Source organism: Garra rufa, chromosome 14, assembly GCF_049309525.1.
Source record: "Garra rufa chromosome 14, GarRuf1.0, whole genome shotgun sequence".
NCBI lineage: Eukaryota > Metazoa > Chordata > Actinopteri > Cypriniformes > Cyprinidae > Garra > Garra rufa.
Window position 1 is genome coordinate 31,180,830 of NC_133374.1, and position 21,430 is coordinate 31,202,259.

A 21,430-nucleotide genomic window follows, 5' to 3' on the forward strand; every position below is an offset into this window, starting at 1 on the left:
AGTCAATAATCTGCCCTGTAATCATAGTATGTTTAAAAAGGAACAACATTTGTTGTTGTTTTACTGTCAACAGTGTTCATTTCAGCTGGGAAAGTGTATAGTGTGTATATATATTTTTAGGAGTTTTACAGAAACACAGGAAGAGGCATGTTTTTTCAATGAGCCTATATTCATATTTTAAGATATTTATTCATTTTGAGATTTGATAACGATTTAACAGTCTTATGAAATAATTAGTGTTTTAAAGTGAGTTCTAAATTATAGCACAGACAATCTAAAAATGGGAAATAAAATGTACGATTTACATGCCACTGCAAGATCAAAGCATACTTATCCAAAAAACATGCTTTAACCATGGTACCATGCCCCCCAAAACATGTTAGTAGCTTACATGGTATGTTTTTGCTTGTACTTGTTCTTGGAGATGAATATGTATTCTTGACTGCAGTTATCGTGCCATACGTAGATGCCATCTGTAGACCTGAGGTTGAAAACAACCTGAAAATTCCTACAAGTCACACTTGCAAGCAGTCAGAGCACTCTCTAATAATTGCACCCAGTTTACTATTTCCACATTTCCGCTCCTCAATGTCAAACTATAGTACTCAAACAATCCTTGAGTTCAGTTGAAATGCACATGAAATTACATGCATGTGCACTTCCACTGATAAATTCTTAAAGTATAAAGGTCTGTTCATAACTGTCAAGGTACATTAGTTTAAGAATACTTCGAAGAATCTGTAATTGTTACAGTTGGATTTTTAAATAACATCTTTTTTGCTCAAACATCCACAATCACTTATTTCTTGCTTTGCATTAATACAATAAAAAAGCAGCTGGTAAATTATACTGTCACATATGTTGCCAAAGCAGACTCTGAAAAATTGCATTCATAACAGCTAGTTTACAGTATTCTGGTAGATTACTGCACAAAGCACTTTCTCATTACAGGTCCATTATGTGTATGTTTATATATACAAATGAAGTAAATTGTTAAGTCTTCATATAGAAGGCATATGTATATATTAAACTGTTGCTGTTGTCGTTTTTTAAACATCAGAAATAATACTTAAGCTAGTACATCAGAATGAGTACAGAGACTTTTTTTTTTGAATCAGACTCGTAAATGTCCAAAACACTCTGCTTTTGAGTCAGGACAACCGCCTATAGAGTTATTGATCCAGCAACACTCAATCCAGCTTCAGTCAGAAGGTGAAATAAGTTTGGTATAGAAGCCTCTCCCAATGCGTATACACATCTTGTGTACAGTGTGCAAAACAATATTATTCATACATAAAAGCTACAATATATTAGGGAAAATGATTTGCAGCCAGACTTTTGACAATCAGCCTAAAGCCTGATCTCCAGTCTGAAGCTTAATTTAGCTAAAAACAAGAAACTGTCTGAGACTGAAAATGTAAAGCTACTAAGCACAGCTTATTCCGTTTGAATGTGATATTAAGGATGAGGTTATCTGAAATTAAGGATACCACAATAATAGACTGTGTTTTGTTCTATAAAAGTTCTATAAATATGTTACTGAATTTCTTATAAGTTACACATAAATAGCGCATTATAATAAAATACATTTTTAGTTAGCCTTCGGTTAGTACTCTAGCAGCCCAAAGTATAGTTACTTCAGTTTTGTCACGAACACTAAGTATACGCCTTGTATACTCCGATTGATAGTGTGCACAAACAGAGATGTTCAACACAGACTCGAAGGTTTCATCGTTGGAGTATTTTATAGTAGTAGTATACTTTGAAAGGCTATTTGTCTGTGCTATTTCTCTTCAGAAGTTAAGGCTGCTAAAATTGAATGTGTCTACACTATTTCTCTTCAGAAGTTAAAGCTGATAAAATGCTATGTGTCTGCTCTATTTCTCCTCAAAAGTTATGGCCTATAAAATGCTATGCGTCTGCACTATATCTCCTCAGAAGTTATGGCTGATATAATGCTGTGCCTGCACTATTTCTTTTCAGAAGTTATGACCGATAAAATGCTATGCGTCTGCGTTATTTCTTCTCAGAAGTCATGGCCGATAAAAGGCTATGCGTCTGCACTATTTCTCCTCAGAAGTTATGGCCGATAAAATGTTATGCATCTCTGCTACTTCTCTTCAGAAGTTACGGCCGATAAAATTCTATGTGTCTGCACTATTTCTGTTTATAAGTTATGGCGATACAATGCTATTTGTCTGCGCTGTTTTTCTACAGAAGTAATGACCGATAAAATGCTATGCATCTGCACTATTTCTCTTCAGAAGTTATGGCCGATAAAATGCTATGCGTCTGCACTATTTCTCCTCAGAAGTTTTGACCGATAAAATGCTATGCGTCTGCACTATTTCTCCTCAGAAGTTATGGCCGATAAAATGCTATGCGTCTGCGTTATTTCTTCTCAGAAGTTATGGCCGATAAGTTATGGCAGATAAAAGGCTATGCGTCTGCACCATTTCTCCTCAGAATTTATGGCCGGTAAAATGTTATGCATCTCTGCTACTTCTCTTCAGAAGTTATGGCCTATAAAAATAAACGTGTTTGCACTATTTCTGTTCAGAAGTTATGACTGATAAGATGCTATGCGTCTGCGCTATTTCTTCTCAAAAGTTATGGCCATTAAAATGCTATACGCCTGCACTATTTCTCTTCAGAAGTTATGGCAGATAAAAGGCTATGCGTCTGCACTATTTCTCCTCAGAAGTTATGACCGATAAAATGCTATGCATCTCCGCTACTTCTCTTCAAATGTTATGGCCTATAAAATTAAATGTTTCTGCACTATTTCTGTTCAGAAGTTATGACTGAAAAAATGCTATGCGTCTGTGTTATTTTTTTCTCAGAAATTATGGCCGATAAAAGGCTATGCGTCTGCACTATTTTATCTTAGAAGTTTTGGCCGATAAAATGTTATGCATCTCCGCTACTTCTCTTCAGAAGTAATGGCCTATAAAATGCTATGCATCTGCACTATTTCTCTTCAGAAGTTATGGCCGATAAAATGTTATGCATCTCCGCTACTTCTCTTCAGAAGTAATGGCCGATAAAATGCTATGCATCTGCACTATTCCTCTTCAGAAGTTATGGCCGATAAAATGTTATGCATCTCCGCTACTACTCTTCAGAAGTAATGGCCGATAAAATGCTATGCATCTGCACTATTTCTCTTCAGAAGTTATGGCCGATAAAATGCTACGCGTCTGTGCTATTTCTCCTCAGAAGTTATGACCAATAAAATGCTATGCATCTCCGCTACTTCTCTTCAAATGTTATGGCCTATAAAATTAAATTGTGTCTGCACTATTTCTGTTCAGAAGTTATGACTGATTAAATGCAATGCGTCTGCGTTATTTCTTCTCAGAAGTTACGGACAATAAGTTATGGCAGATAAAAGGCTATGCATCTGCAATATTTCTCTTCAGAAGTTATGGCTGATAAAATTCAGCGTGTCTGCGCTATTTCTCTTCAGAAGTTATGGAAGTAAAATGTCTCTGCATTCAAACGTGGGTATCTATTGTTGTTGCGTCTTCAGTAGTTTGTTGTCTTTCAGTCTTTTCCTTTACGATTGTGAAACAATGAAACCAAGGCAGTGTTGCCACCTTGTGGATCAACGAATTAGGTCAAAAATCTTCAAAGCACATATGCAAAGGGAAAGTGTAAAGAATTTGTGTGTTTAACTCTGAGCTTTAGCGCACTAGCAGTGGGATTTAGCCTATTAGCTTAGCATACTGTAACACTAAACAAGAAGGAGATATAGCAGTTTGTGACCACTGGTGACGAGGAATAACATCTTGAAGGAGGTTAAGATCTTTCACAACAACGCCGCAAAAACCAAATGTGTGATACAATGTGTGCAAAAATGTTGCTGGCAGAAAACAAAGCAGAGTTTCTAGTTTACTTGCTAAGTGTCTCAAAGAAAACCCTGAATATGTTGTAATGTTTTGAAACTACAGCCCTGGCAAATCCAGTGATTTCATCCCCAAAAGCGCTCATCCTGATACCTTATAAACACAGTTATGTTTCCCATCGCACTGATAAAACCCAGAGCACCCTGACTCCTGAAAGCTGCAGTCGGATTTGATCAAACTTTAATGGGTTTCCAACATATTCAGCTTTTCTTGTTTTAGCCCACAGGTTTTTGACCTATTGTGACTAACAGCTGTGATGGACGTAGTTTTGGTGAGCACACCGGCAATTGTCTTCTTTTCTTGTACCTTACTTCTACCCTGGAAGCAACAGTGTTTCGTTTGGATGTACACATGTGAGTAATTCTGGAGATGGTCTCTTGTGATATTTTGATGTAATTTTAATCTCCTCAGAGCAGATGTGCACAAACAAAACTCTGTTGTATAAGACAGGCCTCGAGGAGCGGGGAATGAGAGGGCTTGGAGAATTTGCCGCAGAGAAAAGCCTCCCCTCCTCTCTTTTTCTCTCTCTCTCTCTTCAAGACAGGATGGCAGCAACAAAAAGATGTGCCAGGCTGCAGAGCTCCCATAATCTGCATGGATGGCTTTGCTGCATTTCCGCAGAGTCTGAGCAAACTCTTGGCCAAGCCTCACATCGCTGCTCAGGTCTGAATGCCTGAGGTTCCCTCTGTAGAGCCCAAATCTTCTGTCTTCTCTCTTTCATTTTGTTGCTTTTGTTATTCCTTGTCTAGAAAAACTGAAGGAAGGTAAGGGAATAGCTCAGCGGTTCAGGGAGTTATTTACTCACTCACACGTTGTTCTAAACCTGTATGACTTACTTTAAAAAGTTTTTTTTTTTTTTTTTTTTCAAAGAAAATCTTGACTTCTTTTTTCAGTATAATGGAGACTGGGACTCTCAAGCCTAAAAATGACATTGAAAGTATCATAAAAGCTGTCCATATTATGTCTATAGACTATATTCAAAGTCTTTTGAAGCCTTTGCGTGTGAAACAGACTGAAATGTCCTTTCCAGTCTGTTGATAACTGCTGAACTCAAGAATAGTCTGATCTGTAAACGAATCACTGGGTCTGAACATTAAAAAAAAGATTTGACATTAAATCACCAACGAGAGCTGATTTAGACATTAAGGTTTTGTGAACTATGACTTAAATTTCAGTATGTTTCTCACACAATGGGCTTGAGATATAGTGTATTAATCATATGGACAAATTGTATAATATTTGCATTCTTTTTGTTGCTTTTGTTATTAGTTTTCATGAAAAACTGATTGAAGTTAAAGGGATAGTTTACCCAAAAATGAAAATTCTACCATTAATTACTCACCCACATGTTGTTCCAAACCCGTACGACCTTCGGTCATCTTCGGAACACAAATTAGGATATTTTGATGAAATCAAAGAGTTTTCTGTCTCTGCATACACAGCAACTCAGCTGCCATGTTCAAGGCCAAGAAAGGTAGTAAGGACATCAATAAAATAGTCCATTTTATTAATTTTTGTGCATAAAGAAAACAAAAATAATGATTTTATTGACCTAAAAATGACAATAGAAATATCATAAAAGTGGTCAAGATGATGCATACGTACCATATTTCAAGTCATCTGATAGACACAGACACATAAAAAATTGGTTTAGAAACTATTTTTACTCAGAAATTGCTAGTAAATTTTATAAATTAATATGACGAAATGGCAAGGCCCATTCACACCAAAAAAAAAAAAAAAATTATTAGAAATAAAAAACTGAAAAGAACCCGTTGCATAAGTATTCATACCCTTTTCTGGGACACTCGAAATTTAGCTCAGGAGCATTCATGTTACTTCTAGATGTTACTACACTTTGAGTGGAGGTAAACTGTGGCAAATTCATTTCAATGAGTATGATTTAGAAAGGCACACACCTCTCAGAAAAGGTCTAACAGCTGAAAATGCATATCAGGGTCAAGATAACTGCCTGTAGAGCTCAGTGACAGACTTGCGTTAAGGCGATGATCTAGGGAAGAGTTCAGAAAAAAATCTGCTGCATTGAAGGTTCACAGAAGCATGTCGCCTCCATTATCCATAATGGAAGACGATGGAACAACTAGGACTCTAGAAAATGTCTGCCAGCCCCCATCCAATCTGACAGAGCTTGAGAGGTGAAAAGGTGAGGCAAAGAATGGCAGATAATTGCCAAATGCAGATGTGCAAAGCTTGTCACATCATACCCAAAAAGACTTTTTTTGGGGCTGTAAAGGTGCTTCAACTATGTACTGAGTTAAGGGTATGAATACTTAAGCAATGTACTTATTTCAGGGTTTAATTTTCAAATAAATTTGTAAAATTTGCAAATCTGGTTTTTGCTTTGTCGTTATTATGGTGTATGGAGTGTAAATTGATGTGGAGAAAACTAATTTAAAGCAGTTTAACATAATGCTGCAACAAAACAAAACGTGAATAAAATGAAGGGGTATGAATACTTTTGCAAGGCACTGTATATTAGCATTCACATTAACAGTTTTGTGGTCTGCCGCTTTAAATGCTAAAGCTCTTCAAAGCTCATCAGCTGGAAAAAAACAAAACAATAAAAAAACATTCTGATATTGATTCTGATGATAGTTGTTGGTGTGGATTTTGGTATTATTTTAAATTCAGAATGACTTTTAAAACTATATTGTTACCGTTATTGTCCTTAGTGTGAATGGTTTGTTTTATTTTGTAGCTTTGTCTGAAAAACTGAAACTTTCCATCCAGTCTGCAGTTAACTGCCGCAAGTGAATCACTGAATCAGTGAGTTGAACTCAAGAACTGAATCAGTCTGCTTTGTAAATGAATCACTCTGTCTGAACTGGATCAACAGAAAAGATACATCCAATAACGTCAAGATTTTGTGACTTATGACTTAAACTGCAGTCTGTTTCTGTCACTATCTGTCGCATGAACTTGAAATATACTTCATGAATCATATGGACAATTTTTATGATACTTTTATGGTGCTTATTTGTCATTTTGAGGCTTGACAGGTCCTATTCACTTTTGTTACTTTTGTCTTCCACTGCAGAAAGAAAATGTTAAAAGTTTGGAACGACATGAGGTTGAATACATTTTTTTTTTCTGTGAACAAAGGTCAGTTGATTTCACATTTATTTAAAGCATTAGATAGTTTCAGATGATTTTCTGCAGTGCATTGTCCTACAAGGAGCAACATACTGCAGTGTCACTCTTAAGAGCTATTAAAGTGCTTCCCTATATCTCATGGTTATAAACTTGCACATAAATAATAATGACTTTAGGTAAAGATGATTAAAAACAAATTCTAAGAGTCTGCTAGGGTGTTATCCGCGTCCCTCTGGGAATCATTATGCGTCTTTTTATAACCTTTCCTTCTTAAGTTGTTGGAAAGGAATTAGAAAAAGTATCGGTATCGACACTGATTAGTTAGATGCACTAATTCTCCATGCAGAATAAAGTCATCAAGCCATTAATGAAGGGAAAATTAAAAGCTTTTCTTGGCCACTTGTTTTTCATTCCCCATTGCTCAGGGCAAAATGGTTCCTATGGAGTGCTTTAGTGAGGAGCCTGTAAGCAGGCTCATGATGGCAATGCCAGCGGAGAACAGATGGAAGAAGGACTCCTAAAGAGAAAACCCCCTAAAGCATCTGTTAACCACCTTTGATCAGCCATACATTTTTTAATGGCTAAGGGGAAAGATCTCCATTTGATAGATCGATCGCTCGATTGTTTCTAATCTATGGTCAGTGGGTGTTTTGTGTAGTCTTGTGTGACCTTTTTAAGATGAGCAATTGTGTAAGAGTCAATGGCATTTAATGGTTAATTTAATGACTCGTTTAATTTAATCTGAATCATTATTTTTGATACATTTTAACATATTTATCAAGGAAAATATGTATTATTTATTTATTTAGTTATCTGATAAAAGAAATATCATGATTTTATATATGTGATGTGACACCTATATTTTCTGTCTGATTGCATTCTTTTCAGTTAAAAATGGGTTTAAATGCATAAAAAAGATGACATATATAAAAAGTACCTCTGCCATGTATGTACTCACTTTGACTTTTCAAAAAACATAAGTTGTCTGTAATTTTTATGTTATTAAAACTGTCAAAATATCATGTGGTGTGACCGTCCGGCCATAACTTCTGTTTTAGAAACATCTGTTCATATATAATCATATATAAAATTGGAAAGCATTTGTATTTATATTTCCATCATAATATACAAACAAACTTTATCCAATGATGATTTATGAAATGTCATGTGGTGCGACCATCAAAAAAAAAAAAAAAAACGACCATTTTGGGACTTTATGTTAAAATTCATTCAAAAATAGGATGTTGCATCATGTAACAATTTGCCAAGGATCCATTAAATCATCAAGCAGATTTGTAACTCTCTTTCAAATTTGAAAAAAAATAAAATAAAATAAAATAAAAAAAATAACGGTTGGTATGTAGTTACCACCTTTAGATATCATGTGGTATGACCTCAATAAAAAACAATAAATATTAAGATATTTCTACACTTATTTACTTTTATTTCAAATCTCCTTGTGACCTTTTGTGGAAAGCTAGCTTGTTTTGTTCAGGTGGCCAATTCTGTGCCTGTGATTTTGACTTAATTTGAAATATCACAAATATCACTGTCATGTAGTGCAACCAAATATCATGTGGTGCGACCACTGCAGAGTGTTTTCAATTATGGATTCAGATGGGAAGTTTTTGTGCTTTTATATTCAATTGATGGTTTATATACATAAAAAATATTTTAGCACAAAATAAACATCAATGAACATCAGAAGGTACCATGAAAAGACATCAGTACACACCATTTTTCAAATTCAAGTTTACCAGCATTAATCTACTCTCCTGTCTGGTTTATTTGTCGGACAAATGATGGATTCTGCGTTATGATTGGTCAGATTGCCTGCCTTTGACCAATAATAGCAATAACTGTATTAAATTAAAAATAAAATATCTAATTTCTGTGGTTGGAATACAAAATACTGCTACAGTACGCTTAAGTGAATGCCATTTTTAAAACCTTTTGTATTCGCTTTATGCAATTTACATGAAAAAATAAGTCTGCTACATTTAAGAACTCTGAAATTGTACAACAAAAATTTGAGATCATTATTTACAAAAACTCTAAAGAAATGCAAATACTTTGTTTCTAAACACTTTAATTATTGTGAACATCTAAAAAAATGATAAGCATGTCAAGGAAATTAATTCATTTTAATAAAAAATCATGGTCGCACCACATGACACTTTTTAAGGCTACAGCCAGTTCATCTAGATGAAAAAGCACTAAAACCACTTAATTCATTTTTTTATATTAATTTATGTGTGCACAACATTCCTAATGTTTGAACAATTACAATAGATGTTATTATTTTTTGTATTTTAAAATTGTCCTGTCAAAAATCCTCATACACCAATAGACAAAAAACTGAGCATCATGGCATTGACCAAAAAAAAAAAAAAACTTGTGGAGATTCAGCCAACTGGTTTAGGTTTGGCCATTTCTGTAACTTCCTAATAGCTGTGAAATCTTCTTTGGAATGCGTTCCTGTGATCCGGAGGTATGTATCATCGGATTTGCATGCAAACTGCTACAGGACCGTTTTGTTATGCCACATCTGCTGCTATAATTCCACAGACAGTTCGGAAGGTAAAGGTTTTTATAAAATCTGTTTTGTGTGAGCTTTCGACATGTTGTTCACCTGCTGGCTTATCCATAGCAGGGAGAGGGAGCAACATGGTCAATGTTTTCCTTATGATAGGTGGGGACCTCAATGCCTATTTATTCTAAAGAAACTGAAAGCACAGAGATCTGTTTGAAATATAGGAGAATGCATTGAAAGTCCAGAACAGTCAGTGTATTAGTTACAGTTCTTCACCTTCACGCTGAATAGAAGCGTATAGACAGCAGGCACACTGTACTCTGCATCACCAGGAAGAATGAAATGTCAAACTCAATATATATCAATGTAAAGCCAAGACTTCGGTGCTAAACGAGAAGCGCTGCTTCATACATTCATACAAGCGAAACCAGTATCGGATTCCTTGAAGAAACTTATTTTTAATCTGTTCCCAAAGGAATTGGATATGCAGATATCTGTTTCTCAGAGCAAAACAACTTACAACTGCTGCATTTATTCATAAATCTCAGGTTGGCCAGAGTAGATAATACCTGCAGGAGAAGGGAAATAAATATTTTTCAGAATTAAATCATTTTTCACCATGTGCCAAATAAGAACATGTTATGAAGTGTGTTTCACCACATACAAACTATGTGCAACTTTCACAGGAATTAACTTGTCAGACATCAGGATTTATCCAAGTTAATTTGGGGTGAGTATTTTTATTTTTTATTTTGTAAACAAATGAATATTTCTATTCAGCAAGGATGCATTACAGAGGACATATTGTGAAAATCTGACTTTTTCTGTGTTAAGTGCTATAATCGTGTCCCCGGTGAAAAAGGACAATCCAGTAACTTTGTTTTGGTAAGCCTTTTTTTGCAAGCATGTGAAAAAAACAAGCAGCTGAGATTTTGCTCCCCTAGTGATGTAGAAAGCAGATCTTATTATAATATTATAATGTTTTTGCAAGCGACAATGGTGTACCAGTTCTAATGCCATTACCTTCACAGACATAGCTGACTTATGTGTTTTTATTATGAACTTGTGTGTATTTGACAGTTTAAGCGCAATAATACATGAAAGAGAAGTTAGTTTAGTAGAACTAAACAGATGTTTTTGGCAGAGTATCTTAGGTACAAGCTATAAAGGCACAGCAGAAAAGGGGGTGGAGAGCAGCAGCTCATTTGCATTTAAAGAGCATGCATGAAACTAAATGTTTCTGTTTCCACTAAAAATAGGCATTTTCAAACTTATAAAATAAATGATCTGTGTGGAATTTTGAGCTGAAACTGTACAGACACATTCTGGGGACACCTTAACCTATATTACATCTTGTAAATAGGGGATCAATAGTGACAGTAAAGACATTTAAAATGTCACAAAAATAATTTCATTTGAACTTTCAATTCAAACAAGAATCCTGAAATACATGTTCAATGATTTCTATAAAAAATATTATGCAGCACAATTGTTATCAACATTGATAAGAAATGTTTCTTAAGCATCAAAACAGCATATTAGAATGATTTCTGAAGGATCATGTGACACTGAAGATTGGATAAATGATGCTGAATTTTTTGTTGTTTTCAGTCAAACTCTGATATGCTTAATACCAATATAATATTTAGCAAATGTTTTCTGTTACGGTTTCTGGTAAACAGGTCCTAACAAGTGGAAATGTGTTTCATCTGTTGGTTTCTGAAATATTCTGAAATATCACTGGACTGAAAGTACCTCGTGTTTATTAACCATCAAACATGGACTGGTTAGGACATCCAATTAAACATAAACAAACAAACTTGACATCAAATAACTAAATACCAACACATTCTCACTCCCAACTCGCCACATATTGACGCTTGGCCACTTTTTGATCCACAGGGTACCCCTTTAGCGCCATTTTTGGTGTGTGTATCTTTTTGAATATGATATGTGTGGGAGCGAGATCATTTTCAGTGATTAAAACCTTATGATTTACTCTGTTCTTCACATAAAGATATTGGAGGACTTGGAATGCAAGGATAGCATATAAAAGGATAGTGCGATAAAGATATCGTTTTCCTTGACTTTATATTACATTTTTACTAGAGCTGTCACGCAAATTCATTTTAACGGCACTAATTTTATTAACGCGCGATTAACGCAGCATGCATTTTCTGTTTGACCCACTACCTAGTCCATAGTTAAAGAAATGGATGCACAGTGTTGCCAACCTAGCGAAAAGTGTCTAGCAACAATACATAAACACATGATTGGACAAACCTAATATAGTTTCTGAGGCTCTCCGGTTTTGCCGAATGAGCGCAATATATATCTGCGTCTTCTCTGTTCAGCGAGCGGCAGAGGAGCAACGCTTTCAGTTAAACCAGATATTATGTTGCTTCCAGTGCTTGAAGTGGGCACTTCTTCCATATTTAATGAATGCAAGCGGAGTCGGTCTACTTTTGCTGTGGGGTTGATGCGTAAAGCCACTTACGAGTATGCAAACGAAAACGGCGTATTAAATGCACGTCAAACACATGCATAATTGCATATCATATGCACGCCAAAGTTAATTTCAGCTTATTAATAGCACGCCAAATAGAAACAGAAAATCGTGCTAGTGTGCATTTTCATGAGACCAGGCTCTCGAATCAGTACATTATAACGAAAACAATACCTTAAAAGAATAAAAGAAGCAGGTTTTTGCGATCACATAACTTTAAACGGGTAAACTCCTAAAAAGTCAAAGGATCGTGAAGGCATTCAAACAGGAAGTTAAAAACAACTATAATAATGCAGGGAATAGTGACTTTATGTCCAAATGCCGGTAAATGATTCTTTTCAGCGATTGAATCATGATCATAATTCAGGATTTTTTTCAGTTATTATTTCATATTACTTTGGTTGTCTGATAACAGAAACACTAAAATATAACAATGGAAACAGTTTTGTTGAGAACTTGGCTGCATCAAATGACAGTATGTGGGCACCGAGAGGCAAACAAATGTAATAATAAATGTACATTTTGCATGTTCAGAAGAAGTGAGCTGCCCTGTCCTACAAATAATGTAAACAGGCTTGTGTATGTAAATTGCTCAGTGCAAAGAAAGAAAAGTAATGGGAACCTGGTATTTCTATGTTCTTTTTTCTCCATGTGTCGAATAGACATAAACAAGTTATTTGAAAAACATCTATGTCGAGTATGGTTTCACTAATAATAAACACATATTTGCTTAAAGCATCCATATTTGTCCATGCCAATGTTGATTAGAGTATTAAAAACTTTAAAAAGTATTAATTTAAGGTACATTTAGAACAGATAAAAATGTGCAATTAATCGCGAGTTAACTCATGACAACCATACGATTAATCGCGATTTAAAAATTTAATCGATTAACAGCCCTAATTTTTACCTTTTATGGTCAGTTTTTGCAATAAATACCTGCCACTGTACTTTTTTAAAATTGTTCAGAAGTGGGTAGGTTTTGGGTAGGGGTGGGGTTAGGTGCTCCAAAATATGTATGAACATATAAATTTATATAAAACAGTTTTGCAAATGCATGCAAACCAGTAAATGTGACACACAATGCAAAAAAATAAAATAAATAAAATAAATAAATAAACTAGAAACAATGGAGGACCCTGCACATCCAAAAGCAACACTAAAGGGGTACTCTGAGTGTCAAAAAGTAACGCCAAGGGTTCCTGACTAAGTGTCAATATGTGACGAGTTGGGAGTGAGAACGTGTTGTAAATACAGACATAAAGTTTGAGAAAATGTTCAACCCCAAAATGGAAATCTGCTGAAAATGAATTTAATGACCCACAGGCCATCTGAGATGAAGTCTGATTTGGAGAAATGTTGCATTACATCACTTGCTCACCGTTGGGTCCTCCGCAAAGAATGGGTGCTGTCCAAACAGCTGATAAAAACATCAAAGTAATCCACAAAACTCCAGTCCATCAATTAATGGTTTCATGTTGATGTAATAATATCCTAAATATACACTGACCACAGTCCCCACCTGTATTTGTCTAAGAATCCCATGGCCACTTCCCAGTTTGGTGGCTCTAATTCAGTGTTAATTCTCTCATGAAGGTGTTCAGATTCACAGCTTGTTACGGGCTCCAACTTTCCCTGCCAACTCTGCCTTAATCTCCAGTCTGGCCAGGGCTCTTGGGGTTTGTCTTTCATGACTTGAATTTATTTTTTTCCCATAAATAATTCAGTGTTTTGCATCGACTAAGTGCCATATGCTTAATACGCAGGACCTAAGACAACGGTGCTTCCTGCATGTTAATACTGGATCGACTTTCTCTTGTTAGGGGTCCACTTAAATGAGCAACCCTGAAATTCAGTTTTTACAAAGATCTTCAGTCTTCTCTGTGTTCAGCTATCTGATAAAATGGCAAGAAGTTTGATTTCAAATTGTAAAAATGAAATATCTATAATATTGAATTACTGTGACTTTCACATGCTCAATATTCTGGTATTTTTCATGCCAGCGGTCATTTATTGACCAGGCAATAAATCAGGACAGGATTACCAGCAGATGCCTGAGGCTCTAAACTTACAGGAGTGTTAACCTCATAATCGAAATTAATGACGAAAATTGTTGTTTGCAAATGTTTTTGTCACAGTTGCAAGATAACAAAAATGCACATCATGATGATAATTACATGGTTTTAATTAAAACTATTGTACTGTTAACATAAATATAACAAGAAAAGAATAGCACTGCAATATGTTAACAATGCGTTAACAACGTTTTTGAAGAAGAAAAATCATCATGAGTGAATGAATACTGGTAAATGTAAGTGCTTTGCTAGTGGCTTAATTAACTCACCCAAACACATCCTAGACAAATGAGGATAATATGTACATAAAATGTAATAATAAATACTGAGTTATATACAACATACATCATACAAACATATTTAAGCACAAAAAAGATGCAAATACACAAAGGAAAATTAATTATGTGCTAGAGAATATGTCTTGAATATGTGCTGTCAGTACCAATGCACTAAAACACAGACAATGATTATTTTACAAAAGGCTACTCATCAAAATGATATTTTAGGAGCTCAGTGTTCTTAAAATCAATGCTGGTCCCAAGGGCCTGAAATCAGTGAGAAAACAACTATTTTATAAGTCTGGCATAAAAAGGTTGTGCGAAATCAAACGATTTTGCTGCCAATTCACCAAATTGCAAAATGCTTCTATTGCTGCTTCATGATCATGTATCAAAAATGCAGCACTCAAGTTAAAATACCCAGTGGAAAAACATGCCACAACCAACAGCTTTGAAAAACTTCAAAAATGTACTTACACTTACAATTCACTTCAGTTTCCAGCAAAAAAAAAAAAAAAAGACTGGAGGAGGCAGTAAAACAGGGCAGGTTGTTGAAATAATAAAGACATTTTTTTTTTTTTTGCGTGGCCTTGCCAGGGTATGTCATGAGCTCAAAACACTTTTAGATTTTAACATTTGCATAACATATACAGCTCCTTATGTAATGATTTTTTGTTGGAGTAAACTTGCTCTGTAGCACACCTGGTACGGTGATGTGCTTGTAATACAAGCACACGAGTATGAGTCCAGTTTGACAAATGAGCTCAAGACATTTAGAAACAAGGTAAAATAGCATAGTTGCTTATACAACTGCATTTTTGTCTTGTGTTTTATTTATTTATTTATTATTTGTTTGTTAACTTTATATGCGTTTAGTGTAGGTGGTACATTATTTTACATTTAATTTCCGAACTGACTACTGGCAATACGTAGATGAATCTGCGTAATAAAATGTTGGCACAGTCACATTTATCTGTTTTGGAAAAAAAAAAAAAAAAAGAAAGCTTTTTCGCCCAACTCACTGGACATTTGACTTTAAAACTGCTGTGAAATGTAGCTGTATATACAGAAGAAGAGTGTCCTCTTCTGTTCAAACTACTTTCTTGACAGTTTAAAAGTCCAAGCCCTTTGCTACTAATTCAAAAATGTCACTTTAGAACTAGCAAAGGAACGCTGAGTTGCTTCATTAAAAGCTTATTGTTTTACTGTATTAAAAGCTCAATGTATTATATAGAGTATTACGAGAGAGATGGACTGAGCGAGTGTGATTACCCGCATCTGATACAGCAATCATTCTTCAGCTCAGTCTCATATTCACAATAAAACATTAGTTTGAATGTCCGCTGAGGAAAACAATATCTTTGTCGTACTATCCTTTCATCTGCTATCCTTGCATCTTGCTAGGCGATTCAGTCAAAAGTGCAAAGGCAGCGCTCTGATGTACAGCATTAGATTTACATAAAATATAATGTGATGAGATTTTGCCATCAGCCAAAACTCTTTGCTCTGGAACAAATAATAGATTAATGAGACAAAAGACTGCTGTTAGATTTACAAAAAAATTATTATATCTCATTTAACTACTATAGAAACATTAAAGCCAGTGGCAAATTCAATTGCAATGGATTTGGGTGGATTATACAATTGCAATGGATTTGGGTGTCCGCCACCCGAATACTCGCTGTGAGAAATGCTGCAAGCAGAGTGATAAAAACCGTAAAACGTTTCCAATATTACTTGAAAATCACTTGTCTCAGCCAATCAGATTCAGGGACCTGATCTATCTATCTATAACGCAAAAACTAAATCTTTGTAAAGGCCCCCCAAGGGCCTTAAAAACAAAAACATGCTCTGGTGAAACATCTACAATCATATAATGATATATTAGTGATATATTGCTTCCAAAACAAGTATTTAGTCAGAAAATGGAGCCATTTTTGAATGGCTCACGATGGAAATAAATGCTTTTAGCAGTCAGATGGTGTAATTACAACATCAATGGGGCAAAAATAATTTGATCTGGCCCTGCATTAAATGCACCATAATTCCAAGTGTATAAAACCAATCAGATTTTCCCTAAAGTTATTTGCTTTAAAGTTAAAAGTGATAAAGACAAAGTAACAGGCTGTTTGAATCTCTGCCCTGAAAACACAAGCTTTCTGTGTTCGCACCTGTTTCCTGCTCTTCATCCCTTTTAACATACAACACTGTTCCTCCGGTCCCCGCGGTCTTGGCCGTATGAACACGTTAGCGATGGCAGCTTGTTGGACAGCACTGGAAAGAGCTTCCAGGCTCCCGGCAGGAGGCTCCTTCACTGTCAGCTTTCTGTGGCGAGCAGCGTTGTGGCTTGTCACGTCTCCTGCGTAGGGCTGATCCTCCAGCCATCTGTCCTCAGTCGTCTCCTGCATGGCCCCGTCCCCTTCCCTCTGTGACACACGCAGTAATTACAAACACCAGGCCGACAGAGGCCAGCGTGGGCCGCGGCATGGAGGCCATCTCGGTTACAGTGTCACTCAGGTTACCCACCAAGATTTAGTTGCATGCATGGAGGCAATTTTCTGATGAATACGACCCCTAAAGCTTGAGAAGCCAGGGATGATGGCCTTATGCTGGAAGTTATGTCCTAATAAACACAGCATTTGGCCTTTTTCACACCACACATAAATCTAATTTGTTTTGCAAATCCCATCTTTAGGAGTGATAGCTCATACTGGCATTTTCCAAATGTGTTTATTTAGACGGTATAATCACTATATACTATTTCTACAGGTAAGAAACAAACAGCTAGAAATCTTACTTCAATTCTTCTTCTTTTTTTATATTGTATTTGATGAGAAAACTAAAAAAAATCAGACCATAATAGCAAATATATAACATTTCTACAATCTAAAAACGTAAAAAAAAAAAAAAAAAACTTGAAATCTACTTTAAATTCGAATTAAATTAAATATCTGATTATAATAGAAATAATATTTATGTGGGTTGGATTTAATTTAGGATTAATTTTCTTTTTGATTTATTACATTTTAATATATTTGCTTACAAAAGTCATTGTAAAATTAGTATTTTTTTTTCTTTTAAGGCAAACAAACAGATTTATAAAAAAAAATAGACAGACAGAGAGATAGAAGGTAAAACAATGAACGTCATGGCCTCAAAACTATACAAAATTTTAATATGACAAAAGCTGAACAGGAAAATTTACATTTTTGGTTTTTAAATGTCTTCAATTTCAACGATTTTACACTGTCAGCAGCCAAAAACTCACAATACAAACCTAGCTATTTGAATTGCTGCAAATTCATCCATATCCAATGTAGCTGTGGTTGTTTTTCTCTCTAACTTGTGTAGTTTTGTTCATGGTTGTTTGAAGATGAGGCCATGTCACACAACCTGTCCATTTTGGCATTTGTCTGCTTTGGCCAGCGTCTAGCAGGTGACATATGAACCGTGCCAAAGTACCACAGGGTTTGATTGAATTGGCAAAAGCTTGAAGTCTTTCCTTTTCAAAGTTGACATTTATGCTGCTTTTCAAACTATACAAAATTATGTGATTTGTTTATCAGTTTCATTCAACATTGCATTTCATTCTATGCATTTAGCATTGTTTTCTCCTGCTGTCTGTGGCTCCAACAGACATGTAAACCAGTTGAGGACTTGATTAGGGTGTATATAAACTGGTGAGGGGGACTGTTTATGTGTGTTTCATTTCCTGGTGATCTCGGACACCTTACTGCAGTCCAGTTTCTTTTTTCTTGTCCAAGTGATGAGTTTTATGTAAGAGAAGAGAGGAATAAACTAAACTGGTGTAACAGGATGTCTTATGAGTTTTCACCCACCACTGGATCCTAAGTTTCGCTCTATAATCTGGTGTTTTAGCTTGACTCATAGCCTAGGGCAAATTACTGCATAAAGAAGCAAAAACTCACTCACTTTCTGATAAACTCCCACATTATAACAAGTTATTTGGATAACAGGGATTATGAGACATTGCTTTGCACAGCAGTTCAGTAAACAGGAAGTTGAGTAATATGAAATAACTTACATTAGATGCAATACTGCCTGATTTTTACCCCTGTTTATCAACAAAATTAATTTCAAATGAAACCATTGCAGAACTACAGCACCCAGTAGTGTTTTATGTCTGGATGATTCAGTGTTTTTGACCAAATAGGCTGAGTAAATGATTTAATAACACTGTCATAAAGTCAGTCACTTGTTTTGTTCCTGAATGAATCAGCATTTTTGAACAAACTGGTTGAGTGAATGATACAATGACTCATAACTCCCAATAATAAGTGCTTGTTTTGCAACTGGTAAAAATGTGTTCTATACAGCATGAATGTGTCTAGTATGTTTTATTTACTGAATCTGCTTTTTTAATGAATCTGTTCAGCAAGATTGATTCAGTGATTCACTGATAAGGTAGTTACTTTTGCAATGATTGAAAGCAAGCTCGCTATAATGTGAATTTGTGTAGTATGAATGTAATCTGGACATACTATATTTGTCATGTTGTGACTGACCAGTGGTTAAATTAATCTGTTAAATGAATGATTCAATGATTCACTTATAAAGACAGGCATTTTCTTTGTTACTGACTGAATCAGCTATTTAAACGAATCAGTTCAACAAATGATTCAGTAACTCATAAAGACAGGCTGTGTCTGAAATTGCTTAAATTCATCTGAAATCAGTTTGAATAATTCAATGATTCACTTATAAAAACAGGCATTGTCTTTGTTACTGAATGAATCAGCATTGTCTTTGTTACTGAATGAATCAGCTATGTAAAAAAATCAGTCCAACGAATGATTCAGTAACTCATACAGACAGGCTGTGTCTGAAATTGCTAAAATTAATCTGAAATCGTTTGAATGACTCAATGATTCACTTATAAAGACAGTAATTTGCTTTGTTACTGAATAAATCAGCGATTTGAACGAATCAGTTCAACAAATTATTCAATAACTTGTAAAGACAGGCTGCATCTGAAATAACTGAAATCCATCTAAAATTGGTTGAATTCAATAACTCATATAAACAGGCTGTGTCTGAAATTCGTCTAAAATCGGTTGAATGATTCAATGGTGTACTTATAAAGACAGTCATTTACTTTGTTACTGAATGAATCATATTTAAACTAATCAGTTCAACTAATGATTCAATAACTCATAAAGACAGGCTGCATCTGAAATTGCTAAAATTCATCTGAAATCGGTTGAATGACTCAATAATTCACTTAAAAAGACAGTCATTTGCTTTGTTACTGAATGAATCAGCGATTTTAACAAATCAGTTCAATGAATTTTTCAATAACTCAGAAAGACAGGCAGAATCTAAAATTCGTCTGAAATCGCTTGAGTGATTCAATGATTCACTTATAAAGACAGTCATTTCCTTTGTTACTGAATGAATCAGCGATTTGAACAAATCAGTTCAACAAATTTTTCAATAACTCATAAAGACAGGCTGCATCTGAAATTCGTCCGAAATTGGTTGAGCGATTCAATGATTCACTTATAAAGACAGGCTGCATCTAAAATTCGTCTGAAATTGGTTTAGTGATTTAATGATTCACTTATAAAGACAGTCATTTTCTTTGTTACTGAATGAATCAGCGAATTTGAACGAATCAGTTCAACAAATTATTCAATAACTTATAAAGACAGGCTGCATCTGAAATCGCTGAAATTCATCTAAAATTGGTTGAATTCAATAACTCATATAAACAGGCTGTGTCTGAAATCACTGAAATTCATCTAAAATCAGTTAAATGATTCACTTATAAAGACAGTAATTTTGTTTGTTAATGAATTAATCAGCGATTTTGAATGAATCAGTTCAACGAATTATTCAATAACTTATAAAGACAGGCTGCATCTGAAATTTGTCTGAAATTGGTTTGGTGGTTTAATGATTCACTTATAAAGACAGTCATTTGCTTTGTTACTGAATGAATCAGCGATTTGAACGAATCAGTTAAACTAATTATTCAATAACTTATAATGACAGGCTGCATCTAAAATTCGTCTGAAATTGGTTTAGTGATTTAATGATTCACTTATAAAGACAAAGTCATTTGCTTTGTTACTGAATGAATCAGTGCAAATCAGTTCAACGAATGATTCAATAACTCATAAAGTCAGGCTGTGCCCTGGAATGTCTAAAAATTCATCTGAAATGATTCAAAGATTCACTTATAAAGAGTTATTTGCTGTGTTACTGAATGAATCAGCTTTTTGAATTAATCAGCTCCATGAATGATTCAATAACTCATGAAGACAGGCTGCATCTGAATTCGGTTGAATGATTTATTGAGTCACTTATAAAGACAGTCATTTGCTTTGTTACTGAATGAATCAGTGCAAATCAGTTCAACAAATTATTCAATAACTCATAAAGACAGGCTGCGTCTGAAATCAGTTGAATGATTCAAAGATTCAATTATAAAGACAATCATTTGCTTTGTCACTAAATAATTCAGCTATTTAAATTAATCAGTTCAGCGAATTATTCAATAACTCATAAACACAGGCTGTGTCAGAAAATGGTTAAATGATTCAAAGATTCACTTATAAAGACAGTAATTTGCTTTGTTACTGAATCAGCGATTTTTAATGAATCAGTTCAACGATTGATTCAATAACTCATAAAGACAGGGTGTGTCTGAAATTGCTACTCTTTGAAACTTTTTTTTATAATAATCAAAAAAGCATGTTCTTTGATACTGAATGAATCAGCACTTTGAATTAATCAGTTCAAACTGTTTGCCTACTCTTTTTCATAAAATATTATTATCACATTTTTTTGCCTATTATATAGTAGGGACGTATGCAGTTTTGGATGCAGCCACAGTCACTATTTAATATAGCGTATTTGAACAAATTGGTTGAATTAATGATTCAAATGACTCACTCACTTGTCACCATCTACTGCTATAACTGTTTTTGTTTTTGACTGTGAAGTACAATCTTCAGTCACACTTCAGCAATCTTAAAGTGTTCATGTGATGT